Source organism: Miniopterus schreibersii (genome assembly GCF_964146895.1).
Source record: "Miniopterus schreibersii genome assembly, chromosome: 13".
Classification (NCBI taxonomy): Eukaryota; Metazoa; Chordata; class Mammalia; order Chiroptera; family Miniopteridae; genus Miniopterus; species Miniopterus schreibersii.
In genome coordinates this window covers 35,472,380-35,490,653 of record NC_138113.1, presented here as the reverse complement: position 1 = coordinate 35,490,653, position 18,274 = coordinate 35,472,380, and positions in this window count along the sequence as shown.

Genomic DNA, 18,274 nt, shown 5'->3' with positions numbered 1-18,274 from the left:
GAGGTTTCCAACCTCACTCACTATTTTTGTGCTCTTTTTTGCTGATCTATACCACAAAATAAACTCTAATTACAAAAACTACTTATGAATTGGCTTGGTATCACATCAGGAAAAAGTCTTTCTAGTACTCTAGATCATCAGAAAGCCGTGGCACCATCAAGCTTCTAAAGGCCCTTCAGCAGAGCCTTATTTAGACACCTGTCTTCTGCCTAGGCTTGGGAGTGACTGGTTTCACTGATTTTAGGGCACAGTCTCTGGACCCTGACTGCACATGAGAACTGTCTTTTAAAAAAACTTGAGAACTTGAGTGTTCAAAGAACTTAAAATAAGCTTGTCCTCAGTTCTCACCCCAGATCAATTAATTCAGAATATCTGAGGATGGAGTGCAGACAGTGGTGATTTTTTGAGCACCCCTGGTGATCTAAAGTGCATCTGGCTTAGGAGCCCTGACTTAAGGGTCCCATGGAAGGAGGTGCTTGGCTGGAGTTTCTGGAGCTTTTCCAGAGCTTGTTAAGGTAACTCCTCCTCTAGGTAGGGCCAAGCCAGAGGAACCCAGGCCTCCTCACTTCAACTCTGAGAGCCTGGAAATGAAGCAACAAAATCTTTTGATATTTTTCCTTCTGAGAAAGTTGTTCGACATATGCATGCTTTTTAAAAATGTTTTTATTGATTTCAGAGAGAGGGTGCGAGAGGGAGAGAGAGATAGAAACATCAATGATGAGAGAGAGTCATTGATTGACTGCCAACCCTGTCCTGACCGAGAATCCAACAGTGACTTTCTGATTCATGGGTCGACACTCAACCACTGAGCATCACCAGCCAGGCTATGCATGTTTTTTTAAAGGGCTTATCCCTTAAGCGCGACAAGGAATACTGAGGAATTATGCAGCAGTCCTGGTTTCACACTTACACTTCTAAGCAGGTGTTATAACATCTCTTAACTTCAGTTTTCTAATGTGTGTATATATATGTGGATAAAAATCTCATAGTGCTCAATAAATAACAGCTTTTCTATTGTTTAAATAATAAAAATAAAATAAAAGGCAAAATAAGAACTTAAAAATGGTACTTCTGAGGTAAAAGATACTACTGAAAAGTTGCTCTGGGCAAAATGTGTCTGATTAGCACTATATCTGGCAGGAATGTTGCAAGACAGGTGTTGCATAATAGTGTTTTGCACACTTTAATGTTCCTGGAGGATCGTGTTAGGATGCAGATTCAGATTCAGTGGGCCTGGAGTAGGACCAAGAGTCTCCAATTCTAACAAGGTGATGTTGATGCTGTTGGTCCAGGGACCACACTTTAAAGAGCAAAGTAAAGGACATGTCAGCCACATGTTTGCCATGGTTCCTGCTGAAACTGATCATCTTCCTCCACAGTCCTCCATTCAGGACTTTTGCAAGGAGTGGGGAGAGGAGGGTATTGGACCCATGTTGGACCTCTGACCCAAGGAGAGCTCATGCACAGGCTGGGCTTCAAAATTTAAGATAGTGGAGCTTAAGGGGACTATGGTCACTAGCTGGACCACCCAGACTAGGAATTTACAGTCTAGGCCCCAAAGGCAGTGTCTGTAGCTTCCAATGGGGCCAGATAGGCTCTAGAGTTCCATTCCATGTGTATCTAAAACACTCCTTCCACACTTCTCCAAAGAGGACATACAGATGGCCAATAGACGTATGAAAACAAACTCCATGTCACTAATCATCAGAGAAATGCAAATTAAAATCACAATTAGGTATCACCTCACACCAGTCAGAATGGCTACCATTAATAAATCAACAAACAAGTGTTGACGAGGGTGTGGAGAAAAAGGACCCTCGTGCACTGTTGGTAGGAATGCAAACTGGTGCAGCCACTGTGGAAAACAGTATAGAGGGTCCTAAAAAAATTAAAAATACCTTATGACTCAGTGATTCCACTTCTGGGCATATATACAAAGAAACCCAAAACACTAATTGGAAAGAACATATTCCCCCCTATGTTCATTGTAGAGTTATTTACAATAGCCAAGATATGGAAGCAACCCAAGTGCCCATCAATAGACGAGTGGATAAAAAAGCTGTGGTAAGTATACACAATAGAATATTACTCAGCCATAAAAAAGAATGAAACCTCACAATTTGTGACAGCATGGATGGACCTAGAGGGTATTATGCTAACTGAAATAAGTCAGTCGAAGAAAGACAAATACCATGTGATTTTACTTATATGTGGAATTTAAAGAACAAAATAAATAAGTAAACAAAATAGAAACAGACTCATAGATATGCAGACAGACTGTTGCCAGAGGAGAGGGAGGTTGGGGGGCTGGGTGAAAAAGTTGAAGGCATTAAGAAGTACAAATGAGTAGTTACAAAATAGTCCCAGGGATGTAAAGTACAGCATAGGGAATATAGTCAATAATATTATAATAACTATGATGCCAGGTGGATATTGAAAATATCAAGGAAACACTTTATAAAGTATATGATTGTCTGATCGCTATGCTGTACACCTGAAACTAATACAAAATAATATTGATAAACTAATTGAAAAAAAATTTTTTTTAATCCCCTTTTTTTCACAGAGTCTGGATACATTCCTCCATTCATTCATTTATCCAACAAATATGTATTGAGCACCTACTCTACTCCAGGCACAGTTCTGGGCTCCAGAGATACAGCAGGGAGCAAAATAAGGTCCCTGTTCTCAGGAAGTTTTCATTCTAGTGGAAGACTTCTTATAACCAAATAGGTGAGCTAAATGCAAAAGGCATCCTGCCAGAGGGCCTTTAGGGTCTGTTAAACACCTGGAATGTGTTTAACTAAGTTAAGGGAGCTGGTTATGATAGAGACTTTGTGAGCCAGAGTGTACAGGAACATTTCAAAAGAATCACACAAAATAATGCATGATGGAGTCATAGCTGTTGGTAATGTGTGAATTACATATGCATTCAGGTGACAAACGAAGTAGAAGGTGTATGGAGGTACTTACTCATTAAGAATTGCACTTTAGAGAGCATTTGTCTTACCTGAAAATGGTTTGGAACAGGCTATTGGCCACCACTTTTATGCTGAGCTTTATTTACTTATTTATTTATTTATGAGAGAGAGAAGGGAGAAGGACAGAGACACGCACATATCGACTTGTCGTTCCACTTCTTGATGCATTCATTGGTTGCCTCTTGTATGTGCCCTGACCAGAGATAGAACCCACAACCTTGGTATATCAGGATGATGCTCTAACCAACTGAGCTACCCGGCCAGGGCCTACACTGAGCATTTTTAAGTACTATCGTAGGATACCAAAAAAAGACATTTATGTTGAGTATATGAACTTGTAAGAAAAACTACAAGCCTTTTTCTATAGCACTTAGTAACAAAACCATGCATGTATAAAACCTCTAGCATTCTTAGCCGTGCTTTAGGAGATAATAGTCAATGCATAAAATGGAGCAACTAGCAACATTTGGAATTCTGATGCTTCACACCTGTCCTCATTTTCTATATAAGAAAGCAATAACGAACAGTGGGTAAGAACACAGATTTTAGAGTCAAATATACTTGGGTTCTAATCCCAGTTCTGCCTCTTGAGAGCCATGTGGCCTCAAGAAAGTTACTTAACCTCTCTGACCCTCATCTGTAAAACAGGAGCAGTAATTATACTACCCTCACAGGATCTATAGGAGCTAAATGAAAACAATCTACATATAATTCAATACCTACTGATTTTTAATGAGTTGCTGTACTCATAAAAAGAGACTCCCACCCCCTGTCCCTCGCAGTGACCCTGCATTGCTGTTGGCAGCGACACAGGGGTGCTTCACTAGTGGCCGTCATGACGCTCCCTTCACCTCCTTCTCCAGATTTGGTCCCCTTTGTCCACTGCTGCTGCCTGCGGCTTTATAGTGATGCTTCTCATTCCCACCCCCAACGTGTGGTCTTAGCATGTCCACTCGCAGAGCCCGAGAACAGTGCTGAGGCACACAGGAGTGGCAGGAGGGCCCTCGTTTTCCTTTGCTGTTAGTGACAGGCCTCTGAACGCCCCTCTTGAATAGCCAGCCCCATTGATCTCACCAACCTCTGTCTATAGCTCCATTTTCACTAGCAGCTCAAAACCAGTCCAAGGAACTACGCGGACGCTGGAAATCCTATGTCTCCCATTCCCCAGTTCCTTAACTTCTGCCTCTCCCCCTCCCAGACTTCTTCTCCGCCTTCTTTTCCAAAAGAAAAGCTCCTCACAGATCAACGTGTATGTGCTAAATGGGTCTGACATGAATGTAGGATCAATGGTGTCTACGCTGGCAGTAACCAGACAACAGACGTCCTGTTTTATACGTGTTTGGATGTTGATTGCACTTCATCACACATGTGACAACTTCCTTTTCCAACTTTTAATTTAATCGAGTAGTATAGAGTATAATTTTGCACACGGTGTACTCTACTAGAGACACTCAGTTTTTTATTACGGAGAAATCAATTCCACAGTGTCAAATGTTTAATAGGATTTTGTACAATGAAACAAAATAGGGTGCTGCTTCCGCCTGGCTTTCCCAGCAGATGAGAGAAACAATATTAATGTCTCAGCTTTTAATAATCGGAATGATTTTTGAGGCTAATGAACAGAATCCAAGGTTGGGACGCTGAGCAAAAATAATAGAGAGTATCAGTTTCTTCTTTTGAATTGTCTGAACGAGCTCAGTGAATTCCAATGGAATTGACTTGCCTCAGCAACTGGATTTCAGGGATGACCCCAATGCTGGCTTGGCCACAGTGCAGTCCAGCAGGACATTTGGAAACACATTGGACCACATTCCAAGGAACAGTGGGTGTGTCCAAGGATATCACACTGTGTCACACCCTTTACCCAAGAGAAGAGGGCTTTTTGTGAACGAGGTATTATGGTTGCATTTTTTCTATATACACCGAGTGTTTTCATATTGCTGAGTGTTCTGATTTGATTTTTTTTATTGTGGCGAATTATGCATAAGATAAAATTTACCATTTTTATCATTTTCAGTAAACAGCTTAGTGGCATTAAGTACACTCACATTGTTGTGTAAACTATCACCTCTTCAGAACTTCTTTATCATCCCAAACAGGAACTCTGTACCCATTCAACAAAAACTTCCAATTCCCCCCTTTCTCCACCCCGGCTCATCACTGTTCTACTTTAGTCCCTGTGAATTTGACTATTCCAGGTACCTAATTTACCTGAGGTAGACGTGTACAGTATTTGTCCTTTTGTAATTGGGTTATTTCACTTAGCCTGATGTCCTTGAATTCATCCATGTTGTGGCATGTGCCAGAATTTCTTTACTTTTTAAGTTTGAATAATATTTCATTGTATGCATCTACCACGTTTTGTTGATCCTCTTTGTCCACCTGCTGATGGGCATTGAGGTTGACTCCACCTTTTGGCTGTTGTGAATAGCACTGATGTGAACATTGATGTAGGGCCAGCTGAAACCTGTGTTTCTTACTCATGAAGCACTTTTCAGTTATTTCAAAGCACTTTGAAAATAACTTCGGTATGAGAAAATTAAAAAGAATTTAAGTAAATTCCATAAATAATGTAGAATTATTATACTTAAGAAAACAATGGAAGAAATTTTGTTATAAATCTAAAACAAATATAAGAAACCATTGGAAATGTTAGAAAAATGTCAAGACATGACATTCTATGTATCAGAATGGGTAGAAGAAGAGTGCAAACCTGATTTCAATGAGGCTGTATTTCTAGTTCTCATAAAGAATGCTAATTATGGAGCTCCAACATTCCCTTCTCTCTCTCTTTCCCCTCACCCTCCTTTCTTCCACCTTCCCTCCCTCCCTCCCTCCCTCCCTCCCTCCCTCCCTCCCTCCCTCCCTCCCTCCCTCCCTCCCTCCCTCCCTCCCTCCCTTCCTTCCATTTGTTGTTTTTTTTTTTTTAGTTTTATTGATTGATTTTAGAGAGAGGAAAGGAGAGAAAGAGAGGAAGGGAGAGAGAGAGAAAGAGAGATCAATTTGTTGTTCCACTTATCAATGCATCGTTGGTTGCTTCTTGTGTGTGCCCTGACCAGGGATGGAACCCGCAACCTTGGTGTATCAGGATGAGACTCTAATCAATTGAGCTACCTGGCCAGGGCCTTCCTTCCTTTTCAGAGTGACATAATAGAAACTTATCTACCATCTTCTCTACTCATTTTGGAGTTTCAGCATTATTTTAAAATGGTAAGAAATATGATGGGGAGAGGGGTTTCAGATTGGAAGTGTGGCAGCCGGGAACCAGTCCTACTTCCTTGAAGTAGAAAATACTGTATTGACTATGTGACCATAGGCATTGTTTTCCTAACCATTCACTTCCTTCTCTCACAAATTTGTAGGACCAGTTTTCCTTGTGGACTCTGCTCTAGCTATACTGGGAGTTGTCTGCCAGCATCACTTCTAATTGGTTCATGCTTCATTTGGACTGGTTGGTGCCCAAGCCGAATATTTTTACTATCACCGTAAAAAGTGGCTATAACTATACTGCTCACCCCAAAGGGTTTGGAAGGTTCTTGTAAAGCAACTGAAAACACATTCAAAGAATAGCAACCATGTAAATATAAGGTCCCAAGGAATGAAAGGATAGAAAAATACCAAGGATGACAACCCAAAGATCAAAATGTGCATGGCCCCATCAATAAAGATGTAATTTATATATATTTCTGTGTATGTGTGTGTGTGTGTGTGTGTGTGTGTGTGTGTATTGACTTCAGAGAGAGGGAGGGAGAAGGAGAGAGAAAGACAGAAAAATCAGTGATGAGAGAGTCATCATTGATCGGCTGCCTCCTGCACACCCCGACCAGGGATCGAGCCTGCAACCCGGGCATGTGCCCTGACCCATAATCGAAATCGAACCGCGATCTCCTGGATTGTAGGTCGATGCTCAACGGCTGAGCCACGCCTGGCCAGGCAGGGTGAGGTTCTTTTTAATTTGTTTTGCTTTTTAAGCTAAGTCTTTGTTTCCGCTACCATTTAACCTGGGGAAAACAAAGGCTGTTATGACCTTGAATTTTATCTCAGAGTATACTTCAACCCCCCCCTTTTTTTTTTTTGGTCACAGGAAAGCAAATTATGACAGAAAAGAAAAAAAATATTTTAAATAATTGGGTCATCATGGCATGGATCCATGTGAGCTCTTCTGGGACAAGATTTAATCACTCCATAAATTGCGTGTGTTGATTGTGTTATAATAATCCTGTGTGCCTCATTAAACCCCAAGTGCATGTATTTGCATAAAGCTCATTTGCTTCTTGCCAGCAGGACTGGATGCATTGTCTTTGAAGTTGTCTTGGGAAACAGGTGCATCTGGCTCAGAGTTAGGCAGGTGTGCAACGCCTCAAGAGCAGTGGAATTTTATGCTCTTCATTTTGACAATCCATGCTCTAGATTAACTTTTAGGGTTTCCTTCCACTTTTTTCTTTTCTTCTTTCCTTTTCTTTTCTTTTCTTTTCTTTTCTTTTCTTTTCTTTTCTTTTTTTCTTTTCTTTCTTTTCTTTTCTTTTCTTTTCTTAAATTGATTTCATAGAGAGGAAGGGAGAGGGAGAGAGAGATAGAAACATCAATAATGAGAGAGAATCATTCATCCACTGCCTCCTGCTCACTCCCTACTGGGGATCAAGCCCACACAACCCAGGCATGTGCCCTGACCAGGAATTGAACTGTGACCTCCTGGTTCATAGGTTGACGCTCAACCACTGAGACACGCTGGCTGGGCCCTCCACTTTTTTTCTTAACTGGTGCATCAATTAATAAAAATTTTTCCACCTGGGAAAGTAGCAAAGCACCTGAGACTCCAGTCTGTCTTATTCTATATTTAAGGCTTGAGATGGAGTTTTACAAAATGCATGCCTGTCTTAATTTCATCCACCCAAACTATTTGAAATATATCTACTAGAATAAGCCAACTTCATTTGATACAGCAATGAAAAATAAACTATTGAAAGTGAATGGATTTTTTAGAGTAATAAAGACTGTAATAAGGAGTTCTCACCTTTTATAGTGGTGCATTTACAAGAGACGCATTTATTGCAAAATTGTACAATGTGAGGTTTGCCTCCCTAAAACAGCAGTGCTGCTCAAGATGGGATCCTTTGACTGGCACCAGTCAGCAAAGTGTTTGTTACTTGCCCGTGACAACAAAAACATAGAAATTGATAGTAAGAATCTAGGAAGTTTTACAGCAATCTAAGTATGTGATTATTTTTCTACTACTGAACTTGACTTTCAGTTCATTTGGCAAAAATGTCAGTTCATGTTGGATTGGAAATGAAAAAATCTGGTCCTGAGATAGTTTGAGAAGTGCTACTGTAGAGAATTCTTTCATCACTATACTATCTTTCTCAAGGATGACTGTCCTCATAAAAGTTTCTTAGGCAAGAGAATAACACTGTTCTCTTCTTCTTGGCTGCTCTGCTTCAAAGTGTGAAGACACATAACAACCAGTTTTTACCTGCACGTATCAGCTCCTTGATGGAGAACCAGTGTCCATTCCTTCTGCGCTCTAGTCTCCTTAATTCTTTCCAAGTAGGACTCGTTTCCTTCCAGATATTATGCATTATCTAAAGTATGCCCTTGCCCTAGCCTGTTTGGCTCAGTGGTTGGAGCGCCGGCCCTCAGACTAAGGGGTCCCTGGTTTGATTCTGGCCAAGGGCATGTACCTCGGTTGCAGGCTCTATCCTGAGCCCCAGTCGGGGCGCATGAGGGAGGCAACCAATCGATGTGTCTCTCACATCGATGCTTCTCTCTCCCTTCCACTTTCTCTGAAAAGCAATGGAAAATATATCCTCGGGTAAGGATAAAAAAATAATAATAATAAATAAAATAAAATCTTTAAAAAAAGTATGCGGTTTGTGAGATGTCTGTGATGCTCCGGCTGGGCCCCTGTGCCTAGACAGGCGCTAAGAAACATCTCTTTCCCTGGTGCCTCCACATTCCTCTCTCCCATTCTAGGAGGAGCTGGTGTGTTATCATTCTTGCATCAGAGATAAGTTAGATTAGCTGAGATGTGAGGTAACCTGTAACAGGATATGAGGTGACCTTTCTTCCTCTTACTCAGACTGTGACTGAGGCACCCTCCTGGCCTGAGTGCCCTTCTCCACCCTGACAACCACACAAGGGAGCCTCTCAAGGCTTTAGGGCTCCTCTGGCAGGCAACATGGTATCTGATTAAACATGAAAGGTTTAGAGTTCCTTTGGTATACCTATATCTATCTTCTGGAGGAGTATGTGTGCATTGGGGGATGGGAAGGCTGAATAAACAATTTTTAAAAAATTTTTATTTATTGATTTTAGAGAGGGGAGAGAGAGAGAAACATTGATTTGTTGTTCCGCTTATTTATGCATTCATTGGTTGCTTCTTGCATGTGCCGTGACCAGTGATCTAACCCACAATCGTGGCATATCAGGACAGTGCTCCAGCCAACTGAGCTGTGTGGCCAGGGCTGGACAAACAATATTTTTAATTTAAAAGTTTCAAACCCAGAATTAGCAAATGTTAATTTTATCTTTTTTTCTGGATATCTTTTGTTTGTATTTAAAGAACTAACATTAAGTCCTCTGCAGTCACAATCTTCTTTCGTCCCTTCCCAAATGCTATCTTGAAGTTGGCAGGTACACTTTCTATCTCTATTTTTATACTTTTACTATTTACTATTTATTTATTTATTTACTTACTTATTTATTTATTTATTTTTAATCCTCACTTGGGGACATGCTTAGAGAGAGAAAGGGAGTGAGAGAGCAAGAGAGAGAAACATGGATGTAAGAGAGAAACCCTGATTGGTTGCCTTCTGTACGTGCCCTGACCAGGAATCAAACTGGCCACCTTTCAGTGCACAGGATGATGCTCAGCCAACTGAGCCACTCTGGCTGGGCACTATATTATTTATTTTAATAAACACGTATAAAACACTGTATCAGTTATCTATTGCCCTGTTACAAACCACTTCAAAATTTACTGGCTCATGGTAAAAACAATAATTGTATTAATTTTTTTTACCCTTCTGTGGGTTGATGAGGCTCAGTGAGGTGGTTTTTCATAAGATTGTAGTCAGATGGCAGCTGGGGCTGGAGTCATCTTAAAGACTTCCTCACTCACAGATCTGGTGACTTATGCTGGCTATTGGCTAAGAACTCATCTAGAGCCATCAGCTGGAACACCTACATGTTCTGGGAGAAAATGTTCCAAGAGGACCAGGTAGAAGGTAGAAGTTGTATCACCTTTTATGATCTACCTTCAGAAGTCACATGACATTATTTCTGCCATAGTCATAGGCCCACCCACATTAAAGAAGAGGGAACACACACATTTCCTCTAAAAAATTTTTAATTTATTGATTAATTTGAGAGAGAGAGAGAAGAGAGACATCTATTTGTTGTTCCACTTATTTATGCATTCATTGGTTGTTTCTTGTATGTACCCTGACTGGAGATTGAACCTGCAAGCTTGGTGAATTGGGACAATGCTCAACCAACTGAGCCACCCTGCCAGAGCCTTACATACACATTTCTTGATGGGAGAAATGTAAATGTCATATTGTAGGAAGATCATGTAGAGTGGAAAATCCTGTGGCCATCTTAGAAAATACAACCTGTCATAAACACTTACTATATGCCAGGTACTACTAGTCTGTGTTTTACAAATAGTACATATCCATAATCAAAATGTAGTAGTAGTTTGTATATGTTTTTAATCTTGTTTAAGTGCTATCATATGTAACATTTTTCACTTAGCTTTATAGTTTTGAGCTCTACCTAGCTCAAAAATTAGTGAGGACTAATTCATTTCTTTCTCTTTTTTTCTCTTCTCATTTCTTTTAATGGCTACTTTCTGTTGCATTGTAGGAACATATCACAGTTTGTTCATTCCCCTTATGCATATATCTTTCCTTTTTTAATTGAAATAATATAGTACATATTACTTTGTGATATCCTTTTAAAAACTGGAGTAAATGGTCAGTACTTTCCCATGCCACAAAATACTCTCCCAACACAAAATTTTAGTGGCTACATTGTATTCATCCATCATATAAATGGAACATAATCTTTAAACCCTTAGAGATGAAATTTGGGGTGGTTTGTAATTTTTTCCACTACTGTACTACTTGTACTTTACCATGTCTTGCTCAAATAAGCCTTCCCGGACTCCCCAGGTAAGAGATGCTTCCTTCTTACAAAGCACTTAGCTTAATTCTAATAAACAATTCATTGTGTAATTAGTTGTTTAATCTCTGTCTCTTCCACTAGACCATAAGCTCATGAAAGCAGGGAATATGACTGTCTTTTCACTTCTACAAGCCTCGGAGTCTAAATAATTATTCATTGAATAAATGAATGAGTGCATGAATGGAGAAAGAAAACGGATGTTTAGATGGTGATCTCATCGCCATCCTCTTCCATGGCCTCAGTTTTCAGTATATTGGTGACTAAAACGTATATTGCAAATTCTCTTTTTCTTTTGAAACTGAAGAATAAAATTATATTTAGGGAAAATCTCTTACTATATTAGAAACAGAAGTGCTAGAATATCAGAATTCATGTAGATATTTTGAAAATGCCAAATGTCAACAAAGGGGGCACACAATTCAGCTGGTGCTTGGCCTAGGAAATAGCATTTTACTGCCCAAAGAGTGTTGGGAGACAATTCTCCATGGGCCTCATGTCTTGTGAGGAGAAGCACCAACAGTCCTTTGTTCTGTACTATCTTTTGTTAACCCTCACCTGAGGATATTTTTTTCCGTTGATTTTTAGAGCGAGTGGAAGGGAGGGAGTTGGGGGGGGAGAGAGAGGGACAGAGAGAAACATTGATGTGAGAGAAACACGTCGATTGATTGCCTCCTGCATATGTGCTGACCAGGGGCGGGGATTGGACCTGCAACCCAGGTATGAACCCTTGACCGGAAATTGAACCCGAGACCCTTCCCTGTGGGGGCCAAGGCTCCAACCACTAAGCCACACAAGCCAGGGCTGTACTATCTTTTCAAGGATGGTAAAGCCTGGGACGATAAAGCTAGTATCTCCCTCCAGAATAGAAGGTAGAATATTTGCAGAATAATAAAGATAATGTCTCTCTGTGGGGCAAACACTGGGCAATAGGTTTGCCTGCTGCCCATTATACAAAATTGGAGTTTCCTAAGCTTGAGGGTCTCCCCCCGGAATGAAATCCACCGTATGTACAGGCATTGCTTTGCTCTGGTTGTGTCACCTGTAGGAACTGGAGTCGGGGAATCGATGAAAGAAAATGATAGTCTCTGGATACAGCTAATGCTGTGAGTAATAAACTGTCCTTTGTCACTAACCCAGGAGATTTGTCTTTTCTCGGTATCCACAAAACTGTGGCCAAGTAACTTGTTAGTTTGCAAGTAGAATAAAAATCTCAAATCTTTCACAGTTCTTGACACAAAGCAGCTATTTATAAACATTCATATTACTTATTTGGTGATCAGGGAACAAATGTTTTAAACATTTTACATCCTAATATAATTCTCACATATGTAGGTGCTTTGGAGTATTTTAGTTACGAATTAGAAAATTGTGCAATTATGCTTTCCCCTTTAAATAATACAAAACTGGCTTCCAGTCTGGGTTTTCACACAGAGTTCTTACTTTTTAGAAGAGCTTTTCTGGTACTGAGTGGGAGGTGCCTATGTCTTTGTCCCTATTTACTGGTATGTGGTTTTGGAAGTACCTGAACTCATTCTCTCAAGTGTAAGCTTAGTATCGCCAACAATCACCTCAAAAGCAAGGTCCATGCAGGCTCTTCTTTTGCATCCCTCCCCACCTTCTTATAAGGCTTGGTACAAGCTTCTGTCCAGATACTATCATTCTTCCAATATGGTAGATTGTACTTTCCAAAGATTGCTGCAGTGATATCTCCCACCCACCTCATTGCTCTTGTGCAATGTGACATTGTCATCCTCTCATCAAGAGGTGGAGCCACTTTTTCCATATCCTTGACTCTGGGAAGGCCCTGTGACTCTCTGACCAGTAGAATATGGCAGAAGTAATATGGGGGAAGTTCCGGGCATAGTCCTTTACTGGCCCAGCAGCTTCTGATTCTGCCTCTTGGAACACTTGCTCTTGGGCCGCTTCCTCTCATTACTCAGCCTTCGTGTTGTGAGAAGCCCAGGACACATGGAGAAACCCCATGTAGGTGCTCTGGGTGACAGCTCCAGCTGTGCTCCTGACCAGCATTTAGCATCAACTGCCAGCCAGGTTAGAGAGTCATCTTGGATGTCTAACCTAGTTGAGCCTTCAGATGACTGCAGTCCCAGTTGATTGCATAAGACATGGAACAAGAACTGCTGAGCTGAACCTAGTCAACTTGCAAACCCATGAGAGATAATAATAAATTGTTGTTTGGGGGTAGCTTGTTACATAACCACAGAAAATCAAAACAAAGAGGTCCATGAATGAAGAATTTCAGTTGAAGGTATAGTTCTAAACCCATTCTCAACTTCTTAGAATTCTTAAAAACAGGAAGTGAGTTTTACTCAAGATCTAGCATGGCAGCTTGTACCTAGTAGACATTATTGAAGTAATTTTATGAATTAATAAATGATAATATATAAAATAAAAATCACTGCAAAATAGAGATAGTAAGCCCAGATTTTTAAAAAAATGTTGATTTGGTCACCTATACGTCAAACACTTGGAAATAACACTTCTTCCTTAATTAAAACTTACCTGGCTTCTTGGGCATGGCCAGATATACAGACTAGAAACAAGATAACCTGTTTGATCACAAGTTTGAGCTCAGGTAGGAGGATATTCTACAATTGGTTTTGCTCTTGTTGGGCAACAATTTGAATCTGATGTAGTTATGGTAGTATGGCATGAACGCTCATTCATCACCCTTTTCAAAGCCTTGAGAATGTTAGATCACTACCCTGGGGATACAATCTTCAGGTCTCAGAACATAAAGTGTTTTTTGTAAAAAACCCTCACACAAAAAAACATTACTAGTGTATAGCAGTGAACAGAAATCTCCTCCCAACCTCCCATCCAATTAGCCTAAACTGTGTTTCTTTCCTATCACTACTTGTGCTCCCACCTTGCTGAACTTTTAAGTCCTCAAATATACCATGTCACTTCCTGGCATTGGACCTTTGCACATGCTGTCTTATTGTCCCACTCCCGGCTCTCCATTTCTTCATCTGGCCAAACTCATTTTGCCTCAGTTCAAACACAAGTTCTTCAAAGATGCTTTTTCTGAACTCTGCAGAGTAGTGAGGTGCCCCAGTTATACGCTCCAATTATATCACAACATATTTTGAAATTATAATTACATATTTTTAATTGTGTAATTATTTTGTTTCTCCTAATGTGCATGTAACTTTTTACATGTTTATGAGACAATCTACATAGCTTGTTGTTGCCATCCACATAACTACGATTTCAGGAAACTCTTAACCAGCAAGATGAAAGTTACAAACAACTTTATTGTTGATTTTAGGATCTTCTTTTCTTTTAAATCCTCACCCGAGGATGTTTTTCCATTGCTTTTCAGAGAGAGTGGAAAGGAGGGAAGTGGGAGAAGAGAGAGAAAGAAATATCGATTTGTTGTTCCACTTATTTATACATTCATTGGTTGCTTCTTATATGTGCCCTGACTGGTAATTGAACCCAAAACCTTGGTGTATTGGGACAATGCTCTCACCAACCAAGCTACCCAGCCAGAGCTGGGGGTGGCATTTTTGATGCTAACATCCAATCAATGTGCATATTTATTGTGGTAGCACTTCTTTTTTTATTTCCCTGAAAAGCTGTTATTAAATCCATGATAGTGTAGTGAAAGAAAAAACTTTCCTTTACCCTCAAGTTTCCTCCGGTTGGTCTAATAATCAAATAAACATGAAACAGATTAACAAGAGAAAATAACCAAATTTAATACTATATATGCATGGGAACCCCACAAACATGAGAGGTTCTAGGATAGAAAGCTAAAATGAGCTGTATATGACATTCTGAACTAAGGGTGAGGTAAGGAGCCTTGGGGGCTTCGGAGGGTTACTGCAGGATGACAAGAAGAGCAGATGTTTAGAAATGAGAAGTTTGTCCTGCCCTATAGATAGGTCATTAAAAGTTATTTCTGGTGATAATTCTCATTATGGGCAAGGACCTTAATTTAAATTCTTTAAAGGAGAAGTACAAGTTTCTCATGAGCCTGCAAGTCTCAATTGCCTTCAGCTTAAAATAATGCACACGCCAAAGTGGCACATTTTGGGAAGGCCTGTCTGAGCCCATACAATAGAAATCAATGGTGCCTTGGATTTGAAGAAATATAGTAGTCGATTGATAGATCTCTCTTGGGAATTCACATTCTCCATAAGGACATGAACCTGGTCAGTTCTGTTCATTGGTTTACCCTCATATCAGAGCAGAATAGGTGCTTAATGCATAATTGTTGAATGAATCAGTAGATGGCAGATCAAGATGGATATCATGGAGTGCAAGGGTAATGCTTATTGATGAGATTTCCTGGCTGAGACGCTTGTGATGGAGTAAGTTGGAAAGATAACTCTACTTTCTTACCCTTCCACTCTAGCCCAGTTCCAGGGAATATCATGTATGGTTACACAGGATTTTACATGGAGCTCTGATTGTGACTTCCTATTGTTATACAGCTGCTTCTCTGCTAGTTCATGATTTTGACTTACCCAGCCTCGTTATGCAATATCGCCAGTAGGTGAGATAGAAGTTGTCCCCAAGGGTTTCCATTGTTTGAGAAGTGAGTGAAAGAGTTCCTTTCGCACATATGTCAGTATGGCTTGACTGATTAAAGAAAGGGAGCAGAATACGCCACACCAACATATGCCACTTTGGCATAAGGTTTATTTTGAGCTGAAGGCAATTGAGAAGCAACAAACATAAAGAAAATGCTCTGCCCTCCCCTATTTGCCTAAAAGCAGGACATAAATTTGTAAAGGTGTACCCCTCTCTCCTCTCTACCGAGGGTTATGCTCATATTCTTTCGTCATTCTAGGATAAATGGCTCCCTTTCCCCCATTTTTACCAATGATCAAAATATTAATCTCTTTTAAGGCCCTATTCAAATATCATTTCCTTCATAAAAGCATTCCCAATAATTTGAGTTGGAATTGTTTCCCTCCCCTGTACTTTCACCTCGTATCATTTTTGAATGCCAGGCTTATAATTGAGGTATAACTAACCATCACCACAATGAAGATATACAGTTGACCCTTGAACAACACAGAGGTTAGAGGTGTTGACTTCCTGTGCTGTCAAAAATTTGTGTATTAACTACTGTTTCCATTAAACAATGTTCCCTTCTGTCTCTTTGTAGACGATTCCTTCCTCCCACTCCTACTTCCTGGCCATCACTGATCTGATTTCTGTCCCTATACACCTCATATAATTTAATCTTATTTTTGCATTTTCCCTTGTAGGCCTTGTTTTGTGTGCATGTTTCTCTCACTGGGTTGTAATCTCCTTGCAGACGGAGAGCTGTAATTATCCACCTTTGTATTCCTCGTGGTTCCAAGCACAAGTTCCAAACACACTGATTGTGTGCCAGGTCATAAATATTTGATAAAAGAAAAAGGGAAGAAAAGGAAAAGAAAAGAAGGAAGACAGAAAGGAAGAAAATAATGGCCCAAGAACAAATGGACAAACAGCTCTAGAATAGTTCTGATTCACCAATAGGGCAACCAATAAGGGCTCATGCCAGTTTAGTGAATTATTCTGAGTTATTAATCTAAAGTATAAAAGTAGCTACTCTTACACACCTACACATAAAATAATATTGTTTGAATCAGCAAAACTGACACTTTAAGTTTGGGAAGGAAGTCTTAATGTAAATGACATGTAAGTTGTAGTAGGGTGTAGGAAACAACCAGCCACCACTCTCAAACTGAGCTACCTCTGATTTCCTTGCATAGCACAATACTGTAAGATCTGAGGTGTTCTGTCCTTGGTATACAGCAAGTACACTTAAAAGTTTCAGGGAAGTTATGGGAAGGAGAAAGGTAATTAACATTTACCAAGTGCCCCCACAGCCACTGTACAATATGCTTTATAATCTGTTTTAATCTAATTCTGACAACTACTCTCTCACTTAGGTTAAAAGTTATTAAGAGGTATTTTTAGGTTGGGAAAGGAAATAGGTAATTCAAGGAAATTTAGAGGCATACCTCCAAGGGGAAGGGGAGGTTAAAAATTGTATTTTTGGCTCAGGATGAGTTCTTTAGAGATTTTCTGGTGTTTTCATCTATGAAATCACAATAAGCAAGAAAGGGTAACAGTCTAGGGTAATCAACACTTAAAAATTTTTTTAAATTGATTTTTAGAGAGAGGGAGAGAAACATCAATCTGAGAAGGAAATATTCATCAGCTCCCTCCTGTACACACACCCTACCTCAAGCCAGAAACCCCGGCATGTGCCCTGACCCTAAAAGGAACTGGCAACCTTTTGGTGTAGAGGACAATGCCCAACCAACCAAGCCACACTGGCCAGGGCTAATCAACACTTTTTGATGTCTATCATTGACCCATCCCAAGTGCTTCTGGTGTGGTGACCATGTTCATTTCATTAGCCAATATGATGTGAAGGAACTCTAGTGTACTGTTTAATGAGGTTGTCAACTATGGCGCATGGTGGAATTTAGGGTTAAGGGGTGTAGTTCATAAATGGGTAGAAATAAGAACCGCCTTTTTTCCTTATTTTGGTGTCACGGGAATGTAAAGTGATTTTGCAATCACTCTTGGGAGATAATTTCTTGGTTCTTAGAACAAGTTGGAAGATAAACTTTGGACAACATGTTATACTATGCCCCTTGTAATTAAATAACCCCAGATAATGTGCTAAAGTTTAGTGATTTACATTCTCGAGCTGATTAAAGAGAGCTGTTAAGACCAAAAAATGTGTTACTACTACTACTGGAGTTTTCTCAGCATTATATAGGGATAAACTGCATGTTTCTATCGCTTATTACTTTCCAATCTTGCAGAACAGCTCAGCGTTAAACAACTAAAAACAAGTACAATTCAACTTGAAGGCTGAGTCCAGGGCAGGAACACCTTGAATTTTTGGTTATCTCTGGGCTGGGTCCCATCCACGAAGTGCGAAGCCATTAAAAGTTGCGGGGTAGCGACGGGAGTGCCGTTCCAGGAGGCTCCACCTGGCTGTGTGTGCAAATAACCCGGGGCAGGGCAGACACAGCAGCTCGTCCACTTGGAGGCCACTGCAAAATCCGGGCTGCGGAGGTCAGCGCAGGGATCAAAGGGAGTAGCAAGAAATGGAAAAAGAAAAT